Raw genomic sequence first — 26,554 nt, forward strand, 5'->3', positions numbered from 1 at the left:
AAGGGGCAGAACTCAGGGGAGGACCCAGGGCTGCCTGACCCAGAGGCCCTTGAGCCCCATGCCAGCCTCTTATTCATTCCAGCCATGAGACATTACCATTGGGGCATTACCAGCCATTTGCGCTTCCCCTGGGGAAATAAGTTATATAATATAGTCATCGAGAATTGTTTACATTTTAAATATTTTTAGCAGTGCGACTCTTCTTTTTCTGCTGAAATCTTACTCTAAGAACAGGAAGCAGAGCCACCCAGCTTGGCTGTGGGTGGGGTCCCCAAGCACCCCCCTACCCCCCTGCCCACTGGCCCCTCCGCACATCCTTCCCTGTCATCCTCTGCTCAGAAAAGCCTTGTTTGGGAAGCACAGGTGTAAATGCCCTTGGGACCCTTTCCTGCTCCAACATGAGACCATAATGAAAACTAAAAGCAGGAAAGAGTGAGAGGAATTTGTTACCCACTTACCCGTGGATGGACACTTGCGCTGCTTCCACCTCTTGGCTATTGTAAATAATGCTGCAATAAACTCAGGGAGCCAGATAGCTCTGTGAGGTCTTGATTTCAATTTTGGGGGGTTTATTCCCCGAAGTGGAACTGCTGGCTCCTATGGTATACCATTTTAATGTTTTGAGGAACCTCTGTACTGTTTCCCGCAGTAGCCACACCATTACACCTTCCTACCAACAGTGCACAAGGGTTCCAGTCTCTCCACAGCCTCTCCAATAGTTATTTTCTGTTTTTTTAATAAAAGCCATCTTAACAGGTATGAGGTGAAATCTCACTGTAGCTTTGCTTCACATTTCTATGATGATTAGTGACACTGAGCATCTTCTCATGTACTTGTCAGTCATTGTATGTCTTCTTTGGAGAACTGTCTCTTCAAGTCCTTTGTCCATTTTTAACAGGTTTTGCATTTTTGCTATTGAGTTGAAGGGGTTCTTTATATACTTTGGATATTAACTTTTATCAGATACATGGTTTGCAAATATTGTCTGCCATTCTCTAAGTTTTCTTTTCACTGTATTCATACAATGGAATATTATTCAGCCTTAAAAATGAAATAAATTCTGTCGTATATGATGACATGGGTAAACCTGCAGGGCATTACACTGAGTGACATAAGCCAGTCATAGAAGGACAAATACTGATGATCCCACTTATATGAAGTATCCGAAATAGCCAAACTCATAGAAGCAAAGAATAGAATGGTGGTGGCCAGGGGCTGGGGCGGGGGAAGTGGGGAGTTGCTATTTGCTGGATATAAAGTTGCCGTTAGGCAAGACGAAAAGGTTCTAGCGATTTGCTGTCCAATATCATACCTATAGTTAACAATACTGTATTGTGTGCATTTAAAATTTGCTGAAAGGGTAGATCTTATGTTCAATGTTCTCACTGCAATAAAAGAACGAGAAAAGGGAAGAATTGGGCTGGATCTCCTCACTTCACGCCGCATTTCCGAGGGCTTTTGGGTTTTGGTTTTGCCAACCCCACATCCAGCAGACAGAGCCCCCTGCTTAGGGGCCGCACCTTCGGAGCTCTCGGGTTACTGCCTGGTCTCTCTAATGAGCACTTGGGCACCTGGGGTTTGCATGTGGACCAACTATCCTGGACCGCTTTTCTCTGCCACCCACTCCCCAGCTCAGGGCAATCAGAGGCCCTGGTGCCAAGCCTGGTTTGGGGAGATTTTCTCCAGCAGGCCCTGTCCGCCCCTGCCTGCCCCCCTTGCCTCCCAGTCCTGGCAGCTGCAAGGGGACCTCTAGACCCATTAAGTGAAGGGGCTGTAGGGGCCAGGGGGGCCAACCCCAAAGTGCCTCTGGAAACAATTTCTTCTGCTCTGCTTTGGGAGTCTGTGAAATTTTCTCTCCTGTCTCCCTGCTGCCTTTCTCTGTGGCTGACCCTGGGGTTCTGTTTTCCCTCTTGTCCCAGCTTGCTGTGTGTGTGTGTGTGTGTGTGTGTGTGTGTTTGTGCAAGGATGCTCCCCAGCCCTCATTTCTCTCTCCTCTGCTCCTCCCGTGGGAACATCCCGGGTCTGCTGGGGGTTCCAGCCAGCCACAGCCCCTCAGTTGCCTACGCCATCCCAGACACTGCCGCAGGGCCCTGAAACAGCCAGAAGGAGCTCAGATGTGGTCGGGTCTGTGGTAGACATGACAGGGGCACACAAAAACAACGCCCAGGAGGGAGGGCTCAGGGCTCAGGAGAGGTGTGGAGGCCCTGGGGTAATCGGCAGAGTCCATCTGGGGGACTTGGAGGACGAAGCTGCTTAAGTCTCTCTGTCCTGAGTTTCCTGCCTGTCAAATTCTCCATGCCGCTCCCTCAGAGGGCCGTGGAGAGGACCGAGTACAGGTATGTCAAGTTCTGAAGCCTCCTCAGAGGGGGCTGAACCATGGCACTTGCTCATGGCCACCCAGCCTGCAGCTGGCATCAAGCTGCCAACCTAGAACACTGGCTTCCAGGGCCTGTCCACAGGGCCACCCTGCTGTCTCCATCCTCCTCGTCAAGTTCATTCTGTCCTTGACCTGCCCCTGTCACAGCTGTGACCACTGTACAGTCTGTCCCCGTGAGCTCCCTGGAGGCGAGCTGCCCTGTTTGTGCCTGGCTGCACCTGTGCCCCTGTGAGCTCTCTGGAGGCAGGCTGCCCTGTTTGTGCCCAGCTGCACCTGTGCCCCCATGAGCTCCCTGAAGTCAGGCTGCCCTGTGCATGGCAATATTACCCATGCTGCCTGTACACCCACTTGCTCCAGAAGGCGGACAAGCCTTTAGGTTTTGCTGTTGCAGGAATTTTGTGTCACAGGACTGACAGTGTATCACCCAGACAGCTTTGGCAATGAGGACGCCTGAGCTCAGGCTGGACTTGGACCAGATCCTCCCTCAGGGCGTGGATGGGGGCCTGCGCTCGGCCAGAACAGCAGGTGAACAGGAACGAGTCCCTGTAACCTGGAAGTGGGGAGACAGGTGTGCTGAGCAAAGGCACCAGCACTTCACTCCCTGGCAGGGACCCAGGGGTTGACAGGGTCTTGGAAAGGGCCACACAGGGATGAGTGGCAATGGCTGAAGCCTGGAGCTATGGCCTGAGGTCTCCAGGGAAGCCCTGGCTGGCTTCAAGGCTCTTTCTAGGCCTGGACAAGGAGTGAGCGCAGGGCCTCCGAGAGTAGAGCACCACCAGGAGCTGGACCAGGTGAGCTCCCGGCCTGGGCAGGCCTGGGGAAGGCCCCAGATGGCCAAGCGTCCAGGGGGTATGGCATGGTCGGCCCCAGAGGTCGGGATTAAAGTCACACTTGCTTCATCTGTAGCCCCCATGAGTATTCATTCAATAAGCATGTGTCCTCTATAACACTAAGGCCAGCTCTAAGCAGAACTGGTGGTGCCTGGCCAGGGGTCTCCTAGGGCTCCAGAACAAAGGACCACAAACTGGGAGGCTTAAAAGGAGAGAAATGTATTCCCACACAGTTCCTGAGCCCAGAAGTCCCACAGGCAGGGGTTGGCAGGGCTGCACTCCCTCAGAAAGCTCTAGGGCAGGATCCCTGCTTGCTCCCCAGCTTCTAGGGGCTGTCAGCATCCTCATGGCCATGTGGCTCTCATCTCCGCCTCTGTCTTCACAGCGCCTCTCCTCTGCGTCTGTGTCTCCTCCTCCGTCTCTTAGAAGGACGCCTGCCATTGAATTTACGGCCTGCCTGAATAATCAAGAATGATCATCTCAAAATATTTGATGTCTTCTTCAAAGACCCCATTTCCACGCAGTGATGCTCATGGGTTCCAGGGGGACAGCTCTTCGGGGGGCCCTCACTCAGCCCACTCAGTGTGACACCAGGGAACAGTCCCAGGGCACTTCCCTGGCCCAGGGCTGTTGTGAACACTTGCTGCGTCCTCACTGCCTCTTCACGGTCCTGCAGCCTGGGCTCTGACATTACCCACCCACGGGCGAGAAGACGTCCAGGTTACAGAGGCAGGCCGAGACAAAGCTACATAAGTTGCCACAAAGTACAAGCATGCATCAGGTCGGATGTGAGCCCAGCTCCCAACTACTAGGCTGCCCTGCCCTGGGCTCAGGCAGGTGGGTGTGGAGATGGCCCTCACTGCAGGCCTTCGGTTCTCCCATCTCCTTAGGAATAGTGGACATCTGCGTGAGGCCCAAGCCGGTGTGCGTGGCAGCTGTGCTCAGGCAAGGCTGCTGGGCGGCCATGGAGCTTTCTCCCCCGTCACTCTTCTCTGGACGGCTGAACTGTCCAGGCGGTGGGGGTCGGAGTGCATAGGCCCAGGCGCGGCTCATCCCTCCCAACACCCCATGTTGGTTTGACTTGACCTGGTAATTTTCCTTCCTCCTAACACAGCAAAGGAGCCCCGCCCCACAGCATTTCTCATAGGTCCAGAGTCTCTGCCCAAGGAAATGTGGCCTCCCCAACAGCCACCTGAGCGGGGAGAGCTGAAGCTGGGGCCCCTCTGATGGAATCCCTGTCTTCTCCGGTATCCTGAAGGGTGGGTTCCTGCCCCTCCCTCACCTGAACCATGTAAGTGTTGCGAGCACATGCCCGGTGCTTGGCATGCAGTGGGCACTCAGTACATGCTTATGGAATGAAGGCTGGATGGGCCATTCAGCTGGGCAGGCCCATCCCGCTCTGGTACCCATTCTGGCTCCAGACCTCTGCCCCTCTCTGGCCTGTGTTGTCTTCTCCGGTTTTGTCCACTCCCCCTTCGTGCTGTCACACCTCCAGTGCTGCACCCCTGCCCAGAGGGGACAGATGGGAGACCCCAGCCTTCTAGCCAGGTCCACCAAGGGAAAGGATGGAAGGAGGCCACTTTCCATATGGGTTCAGAGACCAACAGACTACCAATCAAAGTAAAACAAACTGCTGATTAAATTCATCCCTTGAAAAATGATACCTTCAAAACAATAGAATTGAAAATTCTGTATACAGCTATGGTTTTATATGATTGAAAATCAGCAAAATATCAAAGGTAACTCAATTTAATTATTGCACATGTCTGGATGTCTGCTGATGGGCCAATAGGAATAAAATAGAAGCATCAATCATCAACACATCTTTATTTTCCATTGTTTTTGTCTTCATTTTAGCAAAATCACTGGTTATGTTGTTACACTAATGATTTTTGCATAAATTGGCTCTATCGACAGAAATAGTCTAACAGATGAACCTTGTGTATCTTCTGTAAAATGTAGTCCAACATTTCTGAACCTGTAGGCCTGTGATTTAGGCTGCTTTATAGCTGCCCTCTCTCTCTGGGGACAATCTCATGTTTGCCTGGAGATTTCAATGCAGGTCACACCCCAGGGTTGGTTTTAACCTCAGTTCCAGATGCCAGATGCCAACCTAGGGCCAGAGTCCCTAACCTGTAGACCATCTTCCACTTTGCTCAGCTGCCTTCTGGACATACTGCGTGCTTTACTTACCCTACATGCTATTGGCCTGCTCAGTGTTTTTTTAATTAATTGAATTAGTTGTTAACATTCAAAAAATGGAAACATTTTCACATGAAATCTGGCTTTTTAGTTTCTCTTAAAATTTGAAAACCCTGCAAGCTTGGGACACCTTTCTGCAAGCTAACAACCAACCACGGCTGGCAGAAGCTTAGGCAGAGGCTGGTGGGGAGTCCCCAGTGCCCAACCGCCCCTTCTTCTAAAGTGAGAGAAGTCCCAGTTTTAGACTGGGCACATGATCATCCACACTAGAAACACCATTTCCCTGCCTCTCTTGCAGCTGGGTGCACCCTGGGACTACGTTCTGGCCAACAGGAGATGAGCTGCAGAGATGTGTCTAAATCATGGGTTGTGCCTTTAAAGGGAGTGGGTTTGCCCTCACTTCCTCTTTGCCCCCTTCCAATTGGCTGGTCTTCAGGCATCCAGGAGAGAACAACGCCCCAGGGAAGACAGACCCACAATTTAGAAGAAGCCGAGGCTGCTGCTGACTGCGTGAAGCAGAGCTACCGTGCCCACTCGGTTTTTCATGAGGCTGAAATGTAAACTTCAATCTTGACTAAGCCACTGTCCCAGGCAGGCCACCACTGGGTGCTTCCTTTAGCTGAGACACTTGCTCTCCAGTTTATCGCAGTTCCCACCACTCCTTGTGCCTTCCCCATAACCAAGGTCAGCTGACATCTGCTACTGAACTTGCAGAATTTTTACTTTTTTTCCTAATCCCTGCCTACTGCCCGCCTCACCCCATAGGCATTTGAGGCTGGGACCCTCAAGGAACAAAAGGCAAGACACCTGTTTTCCAGTATTTTGGGGCTGTTTCCTTCTCTTTTTTAAGAGCTACCCTCAGTGATGCCAGGGTCCCCACTTCTGGGCAAGCTAACTTTATTGTCTCATTGGGGCTTTGTGGCACCTTCTCACTGGAAAAGAGAAAAATTCATTAAGTTTCATCTTTGACAGTGAATGTGAAATGTAAAGGGAAGGTTAAAGGGGCTCACACATTCTGCTCCCTAGACCAGAATCCAGCATGGCTCTTTGCCTGCCTGCTGTCCTCATCACTGCTCCCTGTGGGCATACGGTGAGAGGCAGGGGCGGGATTTGGGGTCGGGTGTGTTTGGGATCCCTTGTTCTGTGTAGCTGGAGACCCAGGGACTTCCTGCAGACCGAAGTCCCAGCTGCAGTCACTGACATGGAGAACAGCACACAGACAGTTACACAGGCAAGAAGCCTTTATTTAGGATACTTATTTTCCCCATATGCTCATTAATAGGTGACCCTAAAACAAGCCTTGTCTGCAGGTTTCAAACAAGGTATTGTCCAAACCGTGCTCAGCCGCACACCTGCCCTGAAGGGCCAGGGCCCCTCCTCTTCCCTGCTGATTACACAGCTGAACCCCTCCTTGGGTCTGGGGACAAGAGCATTGAGCACCAGCCACTCCAGGTGGGGTCACCTGCCCCACAGCCTCAGCATCCCTGGGACCTTGGGAGGAATGCTGGACCTCAGGCCCCAGCCCAGACCTAGTGAATCAAAATCTGTTGTTTTTTACAAGATCCTCAGGGATCCCCGTGCAAAAAAGTCTGAGAATCACTGAGTGAGCAGAATGGATGAGAATAGAGTCTAGGCTTTGAAATAAAACACGCTGAATCCCAGCTGTGCTGTTTACCAGCTGGTGAGCTGGGTGTGTCTTGTAAGCTCTGATCCTCAGCTAAGGAGGGGAGAAATAATATTTGGCAGAACCATATGAAATTGTCCCTGTTTTTGGAGGTTAATAAAAATAGCCAAATATAATCGGTTACCTGTTGTTCAACCTAATACCTTGTTGCGGGAATTAATTTTAAAATGAGATAAAATATATAAAGCACCTGGTATATAGTGGGTGTTCATTCAGTGGCATAGCCTTTATCCCCCTGCATCCCTTCATCCCATAGGACCCCATGAAACCCGGAGAATGAACCAGGGTCTACATAATATCTCATGCAGCTTGATTCTGCAAGAGAAGCTCCTTGCATGCGGGCAGCTGGTTATTTTCATGGCTGCGTGAAGCTTGTGCAAGGGTACCTGCCATCATCGCTTCTTCAAAATATTCCATTTCACCTCCAGGTGAAGAAATGGGATCCCGGATGGGCTGGTGATGTCTCCAGGGCCATGCAGAAGTGCTGATTCGTTCCCCTGCTCTGTTCTCTTTGTCCAGCACCTCCAAGGGAGCATTATCCCAGTGGGTTTACAATCTTCCCCAGAAAAAGCATGCTTCCTGTTTCTGTGTGGAAAGTCATCACCAGGAAGGGTCGATTGAACTCAGTGCCTGGAGGGGCTGTGGGGTCAAGGTTAGGGGACCCCTTGGGAGTGAGCCGAATGCTGGTGGTAGTAGCAGCCTCTAAGCCTTGCTCATCCAGAGTCATCATGGCCTTGTGAGTGACCTGCAAGGAAAATTCTGGAATCTTTAATCGGCCCCATAGGAGGGATCAGCCTTTTTTTTTTTGTATCATTTTTTTCTATTCCCTTACTTTTCTGCACACTTTGCCATCAATTCAGTCACCTGTCACCTATACTTCCATTCATCTTCTGCACCGTGGGGCTCGTTGTCACTCAGGATGTTACAGATCTGTTTGTTTATCTGTGTTGTCTCTGCCATCGCATGCACTAGATTATAACTTTGTCCTGTTCACTGCTCATCCCTGACCCCAATCCATGCCTGGGACCTAGTAATTCTTGGCCCTACTATCACCATGTCACTTTCATCACCACTGTCTGTGGGAGATCACCTAATCCAGCCAGAGGACTCTGTTTCTACACCCCTCTCCCCAGGATGTGACCTTGGACAAGTCACTTCCCCTCTCAGAGGGGCCCCAGGGTCCCTAATTATCCAGTGAGGTAACGGAGGCTCAGAGAGGTCATGTAGCTTTCCTAAAGTCATCACACAGCTAGGATGGCTCCCACTCGGATGTTTGGCCCCAAAGCCCATGCAGCTACCCTCACCCTGCACTGTCCCTGCTGGAATGTGTGTGACATGGAGGCCACAGGGATCCAGGGCTGCTCAAGGGAAAGAATGCAGGCCTTTGGGGTCAACTGGTTTGATTTGGGCTTAAACCCTGGCTTGATGCTAACTAGCAGTGGTAACCTGGGTGACTTTCTAAGCCTTTTCGAGCCTCAGTTTCCTCATCTGTTAAGTGGGAACGAGAGCACTTAGCTCATCAGTTTACTGTGAGGTGTTGGCGTGGTGCTTGTGAGCTACAAGCTCTCCCCCACTGGGCCCTCAGCCCGCTGCTGCCTCCTGTGATTCTCCGCCTGAGCGCAGGGTTCTGGGTGTTTCTCTTTGTTCGCTGTACCTAGAGCCAGGTCTGACCTGTGTCCTTCCCACTCTGCCCTCCACAGATGTTTCTAGATCTTTCTGAAGCACAAAGATCATCACACTCCTTGCCCTGCGTTAAGACCCTGAGGGCACTCCTGCTCAGCCTTCGGATGGAGTCCCAGGTCATCAGGGTCACAGGTCTTCCAGGGCATTCCTACACTCCAAGGCCCCAGACTGTCTTCCTGGGTTGTCCCCATGCTCTCAGTCCCTTCTTTACATGGCATGTCCTTCAGGCCCAAGACCCCCAGGAGGCTGCCTCTGCACCTCCACCCTGAAGGCATGTCTATCACCTCCCCTTTCCTTGTCTGTCACCAAGGGCAGGAATGCTGACATATTTCCAGGATGCCCGCATCTTGTAGTAGTAGCTGTGCAGTTAAGTGGAATAAGTTCAGAGAAGCAAAGAGTAACTCGCAAAGTTACAACGAACAGCATTTCTCATCTGCAAGGAGGCAGACATCTTCTTCCACTAGCTGCCTAAAGACAGGGCAGCCCCGTTCCCGATTGCGACTCCCCGCTTACTTTAGAGACCGTGAGGGCGGGCTTCCCCCGGGACCCTCCGCGCACTGTCACGTGGGGGAGGAGCCTCTCCAGGCGTAGGTGCTGGCAATGGAGAATCTGGAGAAGTAGAAATTGAGTTCCCTGTGGAGAGACAGAAACTGGTTTGCTACTGAGACCCCGGAGGGACCTGGGTGCTTGGCATGGGCCCCCTTGGGCCTCCCACCCCCTGACCAGCGCAGCAGCTGCAGCTGCCCCTCTTTCTCGGCTGCTTGTCTCTTGGCCCGTTCACCCCTCTCCTCGCCAAGGGGCAGCCACGACAGAGCTTTCTAAAACACACTATCCTCCATTCACAGCTGTCCTGGCTTCCTTTACCTCCCCCATTGTTTGACAACTGGAGCTCAGCCCGTCCTGGTGTCACCCAGGGACTAAAACCAGCCTGCAGATTCCTGGTCCCGTGTGCCCTCCTGGGGCCCACCCTGACACCTACAGGGAGGCCCGGGACAGCGCCCTGGGTGAGGGTGACAGTGCCCTGGAGGTGACAGTGCAGGCAATGAGCTGCAGGCCACGGCAGGGTGACCCAGTAGGTTGCCAGGATCCGCCTCCCCGGAACTGCTGTGAGCGGCCCACCATGTCCTGAGCAAACGGTCCCACTGGTTCAGCGTTTCAGGCAGCAGGGCGCCTGCCAGCTGCCCCAGCTTGCCGCGGTTGGGGAAGATGAAGAAGGTGGTGGCGTTGCCCGCATGCTCCATCTGCAGCACGGTGCACTGCAGCGCCGGGTCGTGGAGGAAGTGGTGGCGGGCCTTCTGCTTCATCATGCGGACTTGCACGGGCCTGTGCTCGTTCACAAAGAACTCCTTCGGGCTGGTGGCATGCGGGTCAAAGGGTCGCGCCCACCTGGCTGAGGGGAACAGAAGCAAGACTGTCGTCCTTGGAGAGAACCGAGAACGGGCTGGGGGTCACCCTTCCAGCAGCCCACGGGGACTGGGATCCACACGTTGGCCGCCAAGCCCAGCTCCACAGGTCCCTCTGGCCTATCCTTTCTTACCTGTAGGGCTTAGCCCTTGAGAGCCCTGAGCGTCTGTGTCCTTGTTTGTAAAAGGGAGTAATAGGCATAATCGTATTATAATAGTATAGGTACTATTGCTCTCTCTTGTCTCCTAGACTCCTCTGGGAGGGGGTTAATTCCTAAGAAGTCTATCACTGGGTCACACTGCTCTGAATGTAGGTATGTGTCTGAAGGCTGGGCCTTGTCTGGCTCTGAGATCTAGGGCAAGTTACTTAACCTATTACACCTGTTTTCTCATCTCTTAAATGGACATAATTATATCTACCTTACTGAGTTGCAAAGAGAATTCAGCAAAATAAAATATGGACAGTGCCTGGTGTGATAACAAGGACCTCATAGTGTGTATGTGTGTAGTATAATATATGATAGCCATAGATGTACATTTGAGTCATGCTTTATTCGTTCAGGAAAATTACTTTCCTTCTTTTTAAAAAATCTGTCTCCTCATCTGTAAAAATGGGAACATTAATCTTAACCTTATCTGCCTCATCCAGGCGAGAAGGCCAAATGAGATCTTGCGTGTGAATAGCCCTCAAGACCCTCAAAGCACTATACAAATATAAGGACTGAATTCGTCTTCTGAATTCAAGATTGTGACGGAGTGAGACCTACAACTTCATTGGCTCTTTTGGAGAAAACGGAGGCCCTTCCTGTCTTGGGATTCTTCTTGCTCTGATCCATGCCTCCTGGGACCTGCCAGAGGAAGGGAGCGCATGCTCCTTACACAGTGGTTGCTTAGAGAGTTACTCAAAGCGGAGCTCACAGCCCCCAAGGCAGCAGAGTAACCTGTCAGGGAGGGAGGGGAGCGTCCTCAGATGCAGGGTCGTGGGTGCCTGCCTTAAATCAGAATCTATTAGGGTAAGAGAAAGCTACCTGCATTTTAAACATGCTCCCCAGGGAGTTCCTATGCACACTGAAGTTGGAAAAGTGCTTCTTCAAAAACAAACTCAACAAATAGCATTAAAATGACACAGATGATGAGTTCCCTGTCACTGGAGGCATACAAGCAGAGGCAGCGGGGATTTAGCAGGAAGATAGTAATTGAGTGCCTCCAATATCTAAGCAGAGGAGGTTTCTGAGAAGCTTTGAGGAGGGGGGCTGGGGTGCGTTTGGAGCCCCGATCCTGGAAGAAGACGCCACAGAGGATGTGTGCTCTCCTACCTCTGAGGAGAATGTGGTTCGTGAGGACCGCTGCAGTCTCGTTCCCGAGCTCCCCCACCCAGGCTCCAAGTTTCCCCTGGGTCTGCCTCTCTGCATGCTCCTGGATGTGTTTCTGGGCCTCCATGGGGTCCTGGATGGCCGCCCCCCCCCCAGGCCGTGGAATGTTCTCTGGCCCATGGTCAGGAGGAGCTGGGGGTCCTGCGCAGGAAGCCTGAGTGACAGATCCTGAAAACCCTCCTGAATCTCGGCCTCGGGTAACACGGTGAGGTTGAACCCCAGGCCTTCTAGGAGTTCTGTCCTGTTGGCTGCCGGGACTCCAAGGAAAAGCTTGGCCAGGGCTGAGGAGATGATCACTGGGGAGATGAGAATGTTCTCTTCAGGGGCATCCAAAGCCAACTGTTTGTAGAGGTTGAAGGCAAAGTCTATGTTGCCCACAGAAATTCTGTGGCAGGGCAGAGCAGGTCCGGGACGGCTGTCCTGGGACTCGGAGTTGGTGAGATCGGCATCTTCATGGCTAACCAGACAATGAGCCATAGCCTTGAGCACAGTGACCAGTGGCCACCACCGAGGGGCCGTCATCCTCTGGGGTCCTTGGTCTGGAAGCAGGGACACAGAAGGACAACGATAACGACAACAGTAATAGTAATCGGTGATATTCACAGAGTGTGTGCCTGATGCCAGGCCCTGTGCAGATTCTTGACAGATGTCCTCTTTCCATTCTGCCACAGCCCACTGGGGAAGCACTTATTTCCCATTTGACAGATAAGAAAACGGAGGCTTAGAAAGGCTAACTAACCTGCCCAAGAGCAAGCAGGTGGTAGGTGAGACCAGAGGCTGGGCAGGGGTGTGTGGACACATGACGAGACGAGGGGAACACTCAAGCAAACATCTGAACAGAAGCGCACGTGAGCTGTACACCTGCTGGGGACGCCTGGGAGCCCATGTGCGTGTGGGGCTCTGTCCGCTCCCACACCTGGCCCTCTGTTCCAGGGGCATCACAGGTCTCAAGTCAGCCGAGTCTTCTTCTCGAGGGGCTTCCTGTGGCTTGAGAGGAGCCCCTCCGGATTCTCTAGAGGGGCTCCATTGTCCCTTCCTTCCCACACCTCCACTTCCTGCTTACACAAAAAGAACAGGTGTCGTCTGACGAACTCAGAGCCCTTCCTCCAGTTGTGCCCTTCAAATCTTGGCTCCACCATGTCCCAGACTATGACCTTGAGAGACTTACTTAGGCCGTCTGAGCCCCATTTCTCATCCTTGGTCTTGGACTGGCAGAGAGCTCCTGGGCAGGGAAGGTGCCCCTCAGTGTACCAGGGCATCCAGGCACCTGGACTCAGCTCGAGGCTCTGCTGAGCAGGAAGGACAGGGTTGGAGGAATTCAGAGTGATGATGCCCCAAGCTGAACTAGCCCAGGGCCTGGCACAGGGGGCTGCAGCTTTGATTACCCTGGAAGACTTGAGGCATTCCCTCTAGTGATTCTGACTCAGCAGACGTCCGAGTCTAGAATCTGTTTTAGAGCTTAAGGCCTAAGGGCTTCTGTAGACCCTTGGCTCCACTGAGGGAGCCACCATGATCCTTTTAAAAGGAAAATCAGATTTGTTCACTTGAGCTCTGATGGCCCCTCCACACTGAGAAGAAATCCCACACTCCTTACCTCCTCTTAGCAGCCTTACACGATCTGGCTCTTGCCAACCTCCTGACCCCACCTCTGACCCTCCCACCCCTCCCTAACCACCCTGGCCTTCTTGCTCTTCTAGAACTTAGTGCATTCCTGCCTCAGGACCTTTGCACTTGCTGTTGGCTGCCTAGAACAGCATCCCCCCAGCCCTTTCCATGGTTCACTCCCTTGCTTCACTCAGTTTTCTGCTAAAAAGACTCTTAGAAAGGCCTCACCTCTACCCTTGCCTCTTATACCCTGCTTTATTTTTCTCATGCCCATCTGGAATACAACATATTTGTCTGGCTTCCCTTCTAGAGGTTAAACTCTATAAGGGTCTGACTGTATCACTCATTGCTCGATTCCTAGTGCTCAGCACAGAGTGGACACTCAAACAGTATTTGTTGAAAGAACAAATGGCCCATGACTACCCTTTGAAAGACTTCTTTCTAGGGCTTCAGCCCTCCCCTTGGAGCACAAGCATTTCCCCAGTCCTTTGGTACTCTGCACCCAACACCAGACCATTCCTAGTTCCCTCTGCAGCCATCCTGCTTGGTCCCTACAAGTTTGAGTTAATTATTGATAGAACCGATCATTATCGCAATACTCCCTCCCTCCTCAGATTTTCCATGTGACCTTGGGCAGTCCTGGACTTTTCTAAACTTGAGTTCTCTCATCTGTAAAAGGCAAAACAAAAACAAAAACAAACAAAAACAACCCCTGAAACTCAGCTTCCAAGAAAGCCTCATCTGTAAAGTGTGTTTCTTATCACTTACGTATTGGCAGAGAACAGACAACTGCCCATTTGTCCATTTGCCTGGCATTTTGCTTTGGCGAATACCTTGGCTTTGATGAGAAGCTGATGAAAGGCTCATTCCCATATTATATTTAAAATTCATTCATTCATTTATTCATTCATTCACTGAACAAGGATCAAGTGCAAGTCTGCCATGTGTTGGGACCTAAATTACATGCTGAGGACACAGGCTGGATGAGACCCGGCTGCTCCGTTGGGGGCTTGGGTCCAGCGGGGACAGACGCAGAACTCGTGCACAGCAGAATGTGCAGCACAGACAGATTCTCCAGACCACAGAGCTTTCAAGCTGATAGGATGCCGTGATCTAATCTGAGCATTGTACAAATGGGAAAATGATTCAGAGAAAAGATTGTTCATTGACTCGACTCACTTATTTAACAAATATTCAGCAGTCAGAACATGAGGGTCTAGCAGCCTGGGCCCTGCCTGGAAGGAACTTGCCAACTATTGCCAGAGACAGAAACGCAGAGAGCTGATGACAGCTTCATGCTTCATGGGCAATAGCGGTCAGAGGCAGTCTACACAGGGTGAATGGGGAGCCTACAGGATGCATGGACGTCAGGGAGCTCTTAGAAGGCTTCCTGGAGGACGTGGTCCCTGAGCTGAGACTGAAAGATGGGTCAGGAGAGATCCAGGAAAGGAGTTTCAACAGAGAGAAGAGCATGCTCTAGGACATAAGGCAGGGTGAGCCAGCCCCACTCCAGATAATTGCCTGTATGTGCAGCTCTTGGAGCATGAGGGGTGCATGTGTGTGTGCACATGTGTGTGTCGTGACAGGATAATTTGTGGCAAGTTCACCAAGCTGACTGGAGGACTGGGACTCCAGCCCCACCTGCAGCCCCGCACTCACCTGAAACTGAATACTTTCCATGGGCTTTTGAAGGAGCGAGGGAGATTCAGCAGGTCTGTCTGGCTCCTGAAGCAGAAGTTCATTCCGTGGGGAGGATTGCGACAGGCTAGACTTCTGGAATTGACACAGACTGCATGGAGGCTGTCTTTGGCCCAGTGTCTATACTCAGCACAACCAATAGTGAGGAAAACAATCTGTTCCTCAATTCAGGTTGTGTGGAAATCCATGCACAGAGAAGAAAGAGCCATGGAGCATGCGTGGCCCTCTCCAATTGGGGCTGGTGTCCTGGGCTTGAGTCTCAGTTCCTCCACTTATTGACTGCCTGATGCACATTTCCTCCTTTGCCCTCCTTATGACTCAAGGTTGCCATGAGGATTAAATCTAGTGATGCAGAGAGAGGGACATTCTTTAAAACCAGTAAAGGGCTGTGCCCACTGGAGTGGTGTACCACCCTCTCCTGGCTTCATTCTTTCTTTGGTGGATACCTGCTGCCTGCCAGATTGCCCATCACAGGAGTGCAGACACCCAAGTCATAGTTCTTGTCTCCAAAGAGCTTGGATTATGGCTGCTTAACATGTTATGATTCCTTACTTGTTTTGGCTATAGTGTGTCTTTAAATTGTAATGACTAGTTCTTCAGGAAAGTCAATAGAACTTTCCACTTCAATGCAGCATAAACAGGAAAGTTAATATGTACTCAACAGAAGGAGTATTTGCAAAACTTCTGCAACTCAAATGCCTTATCCTTCTTGAGCTGGCTTGTGGGCAGGGCTGGCACAAACATGGCCTGCCACATAAGTGCAGAGACAGGGTTACATGGTGTGAGCCAGATTTCATTTTCTCCCAGATTTGTTTATTTTGCCTTTATTTTTCTTCTGCTTATTTACTGCCTGGACATAAGCACCCAATAGTTACTTCTTGTCTATTCAAGTCCTTTACCCAGTTTTTAATTGGATTGTTTGTCTTTTTATTATTGAGTTGTAAGTGTTCTTCTAGATACAATTCTCTTATCAGATATGTGATTTGCAAACACTTTTCTTTTATTCTGTAGATTGTCTTTTCGCTCTCCTGGTAGTGTCTTTTGATGCACAGTAGTTTCTAATTTTGATTAAATCCAATTTACCTATTTTTTCTTTCATTGCTCATGCTTTTGGTGTCAGATCTACAAGTCCATTGCCAAATCCAAGATTATGGAGATTTACACCAATGTTTTTGTCTAGGGTTTTTATGGATTCAGCTGTTACATTTAGCTCTTTGATCCATTTGGAGTTAATTTTTATATGTGGTATGAGGCAGAGGTCCACGCTGGCCCACTGAGCCAAAGAATATATTACAAAATATTTAATTGCAAGTTTACTTATTTGTATCCATTATTACAGTCAAAGCTCCTTGAGATCTGGGACCCTGATACTTTTGTGTACCATTATATTCTCAATAAAATGACAGTGATTGACACTTATTTAGTGAGTGTGTAAATGAATGAATAAATTGCTAAAATCCTTGTTACAGAATGTGATTATTGATATGGTCTGGTGGAGCACTTCTCACTTGCTATTTGTTTTCTATTTGATCCATCTGTATTTTGTATTTTTTCTCTTATGTATTTTTGGGTGATATGAGTAGTGTGTATGTTTCTATTTTACTCAACTATTGAATTATTAACTATACTTCTTTGTTTTATATTTTTTCAGTGGATTGAGGATTTCCAATACATCTTGAACTTGTTACTGTTTACCTTAGGTAACAATGTGTCTCTTTAAGTAAAGTGTAAGAACTTTACATCAATATCCTTCTGTCCTTTGTGTTATTGTCTTTTTTATTTTTATGTGTGCTATAAAATCCACAATACATTGCAATTATATTTGCTATAAGCAGTCAATTACCCATCAAAGACTTTAAAAGTGAGAAAAAGTCTACTTATTTACCATGTTTGTCACTTTTCATTCTCAGTTTTAGATGCCAATTCCCATCTGTGTCATTTCCTTCTGTCCAAAGAACTTGCTTTAACATTTTTGTCATCCTGGTAATGAACTGTCTAAACTTTGGTTTGTCTGAAAATGTCTTTATTTTGTTTTCCATATGGAAAGTCATTTTTCTGGGTATCAAAATGTAGTGTCATAAAACAGCAATCATTTTTTATTATTGTTTCTCACAACTCTGGTGTTTGACTGACTAGGCTCAGCTAAGCTCTCACTCTTGTCTCCTATGGTCACCCTCATCTAGTGGGTAGGGGTGAAGCCATCAAAGGCTTCCTCACTCACAACTGCCATATAGCCATTGTTACCACCTCCTACCTGCTACCTGCTGTGCACTGTACACTAGCCAGGAACTATCGCCCCACTTGGCAAATAAAATAACTGAGGTTCCAGGACTTTAATTATCTGCCCCTGTAGGCAGTAAAAGACAGAGCATGGGATGGGGTCCACTGCTGATTCCACCCCGGCTTCTTCCCCATTGCAGGGATTTAGGGACCAGCCCCTCACACAGCTGTAACCCAACTCTCCCAGACTTGGGGGAGTCCCACGGAGGGTGATTGGATCACAAGAAATGCGGTTATTTATACAATTTCAAGATTACCCAGACATCTGCCCAACCTTGACTCTTGAAACTCAGAAATGGAGGGTGAATTGTCCAAAGTTTAAGGACTCAATGAGAAATGAGAAAATAAATTTGAACATCTGCTTGACTCAGTGCTTGCCTTTCTCCCGCCTCACGGTGAAATCCACCTTGGTTTCCTCTCCAACCACCCCACTTCTTGCTGGAAATAAGTGTTTATAATAAGTCTTGCCCTCAATTTTTGACCTCTCATACTTCCTCTTCTAAGTTCATTAATTATACATTCACTTCTGCAAGTGTCCCCATGTGCCAGTCAGTGTGCCAGGGCTGGGGCTGTGGCAGTGCCTGAGCCTGGCCCTGCCCGTCCCCTGTGAGCTTGTAGTGCAGCAGAAAACACCTCACTCCAAGAGAGATTCCTCTGCATGATGGGAGTCTGTGCAGGGCAGCTGGCTCCACAGGCACCAGGAAGGCTTCCTGCAGGAGGTGGCATTGAGCCTGAGTCCCGATGGAGGGGAAGGAGCGAGCTCGGTGAAGAGGAGCGCAGGAAGCAAGTGGATCAACCTGCAGGAAGGCGAGAAGAAAGCAGGGATGCTCCCTAGCATGGAGGGCAGCTTTACTGTGTGTGTGTGTGGTGGGGGGGGGGGGCACATGAGGGGCCGGGCAGGGCCTGAGGGCAGGGCATGAAGGGGCTGGGGGCTGCATTTGAAGGGCTTCGGGGATCCTGAACCCATCAGTGAAGGTCTCCATCTTGCCTCCCCAGTAAGCTTGTTAAGAACAGGGGCTGCTTCTGCTTCTGAGGGGAGCTGGCAGGGGTTTGGGGAGCGAGAGATGGTATCTCCCACCTTCAGGCCTCCTCCTCTCTCTGTTCACATTCCCCTTAAAACTCCTACCACTGTCTGCCTGGCTTTACAGTTGCCAAATAAGAGGCAGTATCTCCCATTAAAGTTCAAGTCCCACAGGTATCTATTCTGCTCCATATTCATTCATTCATCCATTCATTTGACAAATATTTATTCAATGCCCATCATGGGTTAGGAATGTGTGGAGGCCTATTTCCTTGGTGCTTCATAAATCAAAGGTGTTTGGTGAATATTGTGTCCATTTACAACTATTCATTGAACCCCTGCTCCGGGGTACCTATTTGTGTTGAAGGAGGGTAAGCATTGGGAAGATTGGGCACAGACAGGTAAAGCAGGGTCCCTGGGCCCTGAGGTCACCTCGGATCTGCAGTGAGGAGGGGCTGAGGGTACGGCAGCCCTAGGAGGTGCTCGGCCCTCCGGACAGTCGTTGGGGAAGGGGCCGCAGCCTCAACTTCATGTCTAGGCAGGTCCCTTGCCTTGGTGGTTTATAAAGTGACTTCCACATCCATTACCCACCTCGGATTCTCACAGCTGCCCAATCAGGACATGGGGCAAAGGACACTCCTCCCTGTTCAGAGAAAGCTGAGCCCAGAGAAGACCAGTGGGTGGTCGAGGCCATGCTGGCTGCAGGAGTGGGAGCCTTGGGAGTGGGACTCGAGGTCTGGGGCTCTCACCTGCACAGCTGCCCACACACCCTCCCTCCGCTCCGCTGCAGGGACTGAGCCCAGAACCTCCCCACCTGGATGCTGGTCCCCTGAATTCCACACTCTAGCCTGTGTCTCCGCCCTTGGACTTATGTAGAGCCCCACCATTTCTCATACTTCTCGCTGGATTACTGCGCTAGGCTCCTAGCCGGATGCCCCGCCTCCATGCTCGTCCTCTGCCGGTTATGAAGGCCCATGCAGACCCCCAAAACCTTATTATTCCTCCTTTAAGTGAAATGAAGAATCATCACAAGGTTTGAGGCCAAAGAGTGAATGACCTGAGCAGGCCTTAAAAGGATAGCTCAGGGTGCTGGGTGCCCCTGAGGGCCACCGATCCTCTCCCAACTCTCACTCTGCTCTCGGCACTCTGACCTCCCTAATCCTCAAACATACTGGGCTGGATCCTGCCTCAGAGGCTTTGCACTGGCTGTTCCCTCTGCCAGGAATGCTTTTCCCCAACATATTCACGTGGTTCAATCCCTCTTCTCTGTCACACTGATGCTCAGATTTCACCTAGTGGGCATCCTGTTTAAAAATCACAAACTGCTTGCCAGTCCAGTTTCCTGAACCCTTTTTGCCCTGCTCTTCTTCACCCTTGCCCACCCTCACTCCACTGGTCACCTTCTAAGATTCCAAACAAGTTACTTATTATTATACTTATTTATTGTTTCTGTCCCCCAATTACAAAGTAAGATCCCTGAGGGCAGTAGATTTTGTGTTTTATAAATCGGCATACCATTCCTCTGGGGTCTAAATAAATGCCTGGCACGTCGTAGTTGCTCAATTAACCTCTTCACTGCTAAATAGCTGAGTGGACAAATGAAGGAAGGTAATCGCCAGAGCAAAGCGGACTCTCAGAGCTGCTCCTGTGTCATCCTTTGACGGATCACAGATCCATCTGTTCCCCCTCCACCTTCAAGAGGTCAAGACAGAGAACATTCATGGGTGATGAGGATGTGTTGAGTTTTCCTCATGACTTAGAGTATCTTAGCAGCAGAGGAAGCCTTAAACCCTGTCCTGTCTGGTGTCATCAACTTGCAGGACAAAAAACACTCAGGCTCAAAGCCAGGCACACAGCAGAGGGCAAGGCCATCCCAAACCCCACTGCCCCAGTGTGGGTCCTCCCACGGCTGCACCCCTCCCCCGGGCACCAGTGAGGCCCTGAGTGGTGGGGGCACGGGGCAGGGAGGAAGAGCAGAAGTGGCTGGGCAGGACGGCAGGCCAGCCCACAGCTGTGGGCCCTGGGGATAGTCACCTCATCTGCAGCAAATCTCTCTGCCACTTCAGTGTCTCTGGGTTGTCTAATGACAGGGTTCGCTGAGAAATAGGCCCCTGATGGCACAGAGTTAAAAGTCTGTTTCCTTTCAAACCCCAAGCCAGGCACTCACCTTTAAGGAAGATGCAATTCACCAGGATCGTCCCTGTGGCCTGGTCAAGGGCCTTAACCAAGTCCACACTTTTCCACTCAGTTTTCTTCTGCAGTCATTGATGACCTCTCAGCCATCTCGGAATCCTGGAAGCTGGTGGAGAGGGCCTCAGAGGCCTACAGCAGCTTGGCATCTTCCACGAACTTGTCCAGCAGCTTCAGCTGCTCTCTGGAACATGGCGTAGCCTGTGCTCAGCTGTAGAGAGTTGCTGGGTCCGTTGAGGATGCACAGGAGGTGCTGGAAGCCTGGTGGGTGTCTGAATAGGGGGTCTCTGTGAGGTTGACCTTGAGGCCTTCAAGGATCTCCGTTAGAGTGGTGCCACAGACCTCAGGGACAGGGAAGCCAAAGCAATGGGCATGCTCATTGGGTGGAAGATGACATTCTTATCAGGGGTCTTTGAAGCCAACAGCTTGTAGAGGCTAAAGGCAAAGTTGCTATTGCTGAAGTTAATCTGAGGTTGTCTACAGACATCCCATTATGTTGGTCCTCATGGGTCACATTGTCCCCATCGAGCATGTTCCCCAGAAGGCAATGGACAGTAGAGCGGAGCCCAGCTACCAGAGCCCCAGAGCCAGGAGGCATGACATTCCTTCTGCCCTCAACTCTGGAAAGCAAAGGTCCTTTAAGTCTCAGAAGGCCAGATGGTGCTCTGACACCTTCCACTGTTATGCATGTGGCCTGCATTCCGGTGTCTGCCCCTGTTAGCTTTGTGACCTCCCATGGGTAGGCCCAGTCCTAGACAGCCAACAGACATGATTACATTCTGCACCCCCTCTCATCCTTTGAGCTAAGTGCTGTACTGATTGCTGTTTCCCTCAATGGCTAAAATGGGCACAGAGAGGTGAAGGGACTTGCCCAAGGTCACACAGCAGGCAAGTGGAGGAGCAGGAATGAGTAGCCTGGTTTGCCTGGCACCCAGGGGGGAAGCTTGTGATGGGCGGGAGGTACTGTCCAGTCAGAACGCATCCTCCTTTGCCCAGGAAGGAGACCTGCACAGTGCCTCTTCCAACTGCTCAATGACAGGTTGTGTGGCCTCGGCCATGCACTCTCTGCATGGTGCCTGGTCGCAGGGAGGGGCTCACGGAGAGGGCACAGGAAACAGCTGGAGTGGTACTGGAGCCTAGATGGCCCTGATAAGGGTTGGTGCAAAGACCAAAGGAAGGTAAAATGTTCTTTTCAGTCACAGCCAGGGTGACGTATAGTAGTTGTTTCTACCATAGGCCTGGAAAGGCTTCCTGGTGGGCAAAAGCAACACGGACTTAGGAGGCTTAGACCTGGACTAGGATTTTGTTTTGACCACTTGTGATTGCTGTGTGGTGACAAGCAGGTGACTGAATCTCTCTGAGCCTCAATTCCCATCTCTGTACAATGCGTTGAGTAGCTCGGGTGAGATAAATGATGAAGGTGTCTGGCTTCCATTAAGTGATCCAGAGGTGGTATCTCCTCCCTCATTCCCCCCACTCTCAAACTTGGAGCCAGGACCACAGTTCCATGGGGAGAGGGGCTGGAGCCACTGCAGGGAAGATCAGAGAGAGGCTGAGGTCCAAGCTGGTGTCTGCAGCAAAGAGGATCACTTCACTTGCCTTTGGCCCCTGGCCTCAGTCCCCGAGTTCAGAGGAGAAAGGGGCAGCTGGGGTTGGTGGTGGGGTTCAGGGGTGGGGAGCCAGAAAGGAGGAAGAGGAGGGAAGAAGGAAATAGGTGGGGGAGGGAGGAGGGCTGCAGGGGGGAGGAGGGGAGAAAGTTGAGCTGATTTTCATCCAGAGACCAAAAGAAACACCTTCAGACAAGCCCAGGGACAAAGGCAGCTCAATGTGCCTTAACCGTTAGTTTACCCCTAGGCTGATGCAGCCATTTCTTTGGAAAAGAGTTAAGCATATTTTTCCCCAAAATTATTTCTGGGGAAAAAGGGCTTGTCTGTCTGGGTAAGTTGACAGCTGGTGGGCTGGCCCTGTTTCCGAGCAGCCTGTCTTTTCGGTTGCTGGACGGGCACAGCCTGCCTGGCTGCCTGGCTGGGGGCCCTGGAGGGAGGTGGGGGTTCTCCTGGGTAGAGACCCTGTGATGCCTGCGCAGGGGACCCAGGGCCATCATTCCATCCACACTGCACTCTGAGAGCAGCGCCCTGGGGCAGGCAGGGGCAGCTGTATGTCAAGCAGACACAGCTGGCTTGAATCAGAATCTAAGAGTCAGAGATAGAAATGACCATAGGGGCCCTTGTGGCCTGTCCACCCCTTTACAGGTGTGCAAACTCAATCCCAAAGAGGGTGTGGGATTCTGAGCCAGCACCAGAACTCTCTCCGGTGTCTGGCACACTTCTCCCTGGCTCCCTCCATCACTCATTCCACGGGCTGTGGGCCGAGGCCTCGAACCAGCCTGTGAAAATGGACTCCTTTGCTCACAGCACACGCAGCCTCACGGATTACCTGCTGTGCAGAGCGGGATGCCACTAAAGGATTTTAAAGCTGCAGCCTGCCTAGAGTGCTGGATTTTCATGGGTGCTAATGTGTATTTAGTCCTGCAGAGAGCTCCTCCCCTCACTTGGGAAGTGTTGGCCCGGACAATCAAACGCTCTGTTTTCAAACCAGAAAAGCCCAGATGATCATTTCTGGTGACATGAATTTATTAGAGCTACTTGACCAATCCAGTTAGAGGAACAGCTCCTAACACATTATTTCATAGAAAATTGTAACCCAAAGCCAAAAAATAAATTCCTCTTTTTAGTCTTTTGTTGATGAAATGAACAAAATGTTGAGGAACATGTGAAAACCCCAAATATACAGAGGAAAACATTGGAAAACATCCCCCAGGCTTTAATCACCCAGAGAACACTTGGCTGCATTTCTTTAATAATTCTCTTTTCTCTGATATGTGTGTGCACATGTGTGTCTGTGATATCGATATACAAACTCAGCTATATTTTTAAAGTGCAATGCTCTTTCTTGTTCTATAGCTTACTGTGCATTTTGAGGCGCCGCTCCCCCACTGCCACAGAAGTGGGTGTTAGTCTGAGAACCCCCAGGTGTAGGGAGAACACAAATATCATGAGGGCTTGTGGTCCCCGGCACTAGTGGTTCACAGTAAGAGTTGGTGGTCTCTCAGCCCTGACCTTGAGATCTCTGAGATATCTCTCTGAGCTAATCCCAGGCCTTTCTTGAGCTCATAGGAAAAGCCTTCCCCTTGGTCCTTCATCGTTGCAACTCTCCATCCATCACAACCTCTGACAAACCCCTAGGGGTTCCACAGAGCACATTTGGGAACCCCTGGATTTGGTGAGGCTATGGTTTTGGTACAAGGTAAACCTGAATCTTGACTGTAGCACACAGCAGTGGTATGATGTCATCCAAACTGTAAATCCCTCAGTCTTGATCTTCTCATCTCTAAAATGCAGTTAACATTTCCTTGACTGAGTGGTCATAAAGATGAAATGAAATGACACTAAATCTAGGCTCTATTGGGGCACGATGTTTGGCTTGTTTTGTACAGTATAGCACATCCTTAGAGCATTTAACAATTTGTTGACTGTAAAGCACCAAAGTGGCCTAGAAGTTTGGTCCCATCCTTCCTGAAAGGATGACTTATACCCTTTCAGTCTCCAAATATTTTCAGAATTGAATACACATTTTTTTAAATTACACAGAATCCCAGAGAAATAGAGGCTGAAACAAGACTGCCGTTTATTTCTCTCTCATGTAAGCCCAGATGCCGGGCACAGGCTGGCTTGGTAGCTCCACTTCTTGCAGGACCTAGCCTCCTCCTGTCTTGTGCTACTGTTCCTGGAGTTTGTCACTGGGTTCAGGGTGGCTCATTGCCATGCCCACCTTCCAGTCAACAGGGGTGGGGGAGGTGAGACAAGAAGGGGGGAGCACACCCTTTATTTAAAAAGAATAACCAAAGTGTTGGCTGTTATTTCCACTCATGGTCTGTTGACCAGAGCTTGGTCACATGGCCACACCTAGCTGCAAGGGAGACTTGCAGTGTAGCCAATATGCTACATGGGCAGCCATGTCCCAGCTAACTAACACTTTGGGGTACCATTACCATGAAAGCAAAGACGAGAATGGGCTTTGGGCATGACTAATAATGGTGCCCCAACATGTTACCAGTTCCCCAAATTCTCTAGTCCCAGGAGAGCCATCATTTTCTTTAAAACTGAACTGACTTAGTCTGGACTTCCATCCAATGTGAAGGCCACCTTCTCCAGGATTGCTGGGGATGCTTATATGGGGGACTGACATGTCCTGGGCACCACCTGTTACCCAGAGCTCCAGACTGGTGCTCCAGGGCCAGACCTCTGGCCATCTCTCAGCCTCTTCTTTGGACTCTTACTAGCTCCCGTGGTCTTTTTGCCCCAAGCATCAAGACAGGCCTTCAATTCTGCAAGCACCTCTTCAGGCAAGGATGGCCATGTGAGTGTTCTCCAGGGCCTGATGAGAGCATAAGGGAATTATGACACAGAAAGAAGACCCAGAACTAACATCAGATAGTACTGTTCTAGAATCCAGTGACTTCTCCTCTTCGGAGCGGTCCCCTCCAGGTCATCTCTTTACCAACCACTGAGGCTGCAGGATTGCTAGAGCCTGTTTGCCTCCCGAGTCAGCAATTGCTTGAGAATATTATGTCCTCTGGGTTTAGGGAACTCTTGCCATACTGATGAATCCTGCAAAGGAAGCAAAGCGGAAATTAAGGGCATCCTGGTGTTAAAAATAATAGGCCCAAAATGGAGTCACTTATGCTAAGCTCCATGTCACCAAACCAAGACTTAATACTTGATTTTCATTTCAACTCTTCCCAAAATGGAATCTTAATCAGTTGATCAGGAATCACCTGACCAGCGCTTGTGAGGTAATCTGCCTGATAGACTCCCACCATCCCCTAAAGGAAAGTGACTTTACTATAACCAACCCACATTTTTGTCTAGTATAAGTTTCTTGTCCCTGCTCCCTTCGACATGCAAAGGTCTTTCATTGTGTACAGTTCCTAGGAGCTCCTTCTGTCGGCTAGATGGGATGCTGCCTGGCCTGTGAGTTGCTGAATAAAGCCAATGAGATACTTTAAAATTTACTCAGTTGGATTTTGTTTTTTAACACTGGGGGTGCACAGGCCCATGAGGAGGAGAGCTTTGATGCCCTTGTTATTCTTAAAGTGTGTCCAGGGACCAGCAGAAGGAGCTACTAGAAATGCAAATTCTTGGAACCCACCCTAAATCCACCAATAAGCTCCTCAGCCAATTTGTGGGCACCTTACCAGCTGAGGGCACTGCATATAGGCTGAACAGGCCAGGAGTGACAGATACGTCACCCTAAAATATTCTTCTTTGGCATAAGGATTATTTTGGGCTGATATTTTGAGCTGAGGCCCTGGGTATTGTTTGGGAGGAAGAATTTTCCTCTACCCTTCAATGTTCTTCTAGCTGATCTAAGAGTCAGATCAAATAATTGAGACAGATGAATGGAGAACATCAAATAGGACTTTAATAACATGTACACCTCCTGTGTACATAGGACAGACCTGGGAAAACCGAGTAACTCCCTGAAATGAATGAAGCCTCCTCCAGAAATCCCATGTCAGCTAAAGACAGAAGACGTTGGGGTGAGGAGTCAGTTATGGCAGGCGGCCAAGAGGAGCAAGTTTGTTATGCAGATCAAACTCCTCGCTTTCTCCACTGGTAAGACTTTCTGGGGATTGGTCATCCCCCTCTTCCTGGCGCAGAAGGGAAACACCCTTACAAATGGAGATACCCATTTACAGACGAATGTCCCTTCCCAAAGGGTAACTTCTACTCAGTTTTCAGAATGTCCCCTGTGTCTGCAGCTTCTTGAAATAATCAGTGTGCCAAACAAGCACATCTTGGGGTGGCAAAAATTTGCTCCCCTCTAGTCTCTACCAGGGAATGAAACAAAGAAAGATCCTGCTCTTAAGGTGACACGTCTCTGTAGTTGTGGAACATTGCCCTTAATGGAAGGTGGGGACTGCAGTCACGGGGTCTGCAAATGTGTTCTGTGAGGACCAGATACTCACTGTTAGCTTGTGAGATATTCAGAAGCACTCTGCGGACTGGGCGTGGCCTGAGGACCAGGCTTCACCCTGAAGTGGCAGGGAGACCGCGTGAGCATGTACTTTCTGTTAGCTCAGGGCTTGCAGCTCAGTTGCCTATAGAAGTGTGGAGCTTGGGTAATTCCTTTGCTCCCTTCCCAC

General features: G+C 50.2%; 1 pseudogene; it reads right to left on the reverse strand.

The window, feature by feature from the left end:
• Nucleotides 1-2,861: 2,861 nt before the first annotated feature.
• Nucleotides 2,862-22,852, reverse strand: LOC108397640 (serpin A11-like; annotated as a pseudogene).
• Nucleotides 22,853-26,554: the final 3,702 nt, after the last annotated feature.

This window comes from Manis javanica, chromosome 8 (assembly GCF_040802235.1).
Source record: "Manis javanica isolate MJ-LG chromosome 8, MJ_LKY, whole genome shotgun sequence".
Classification (NCBI taxonomy): Eukaryota; Metazoa; Chordata; class Mammalia; order Pholidota; family Manidae; genus Manis; species Manis javanica.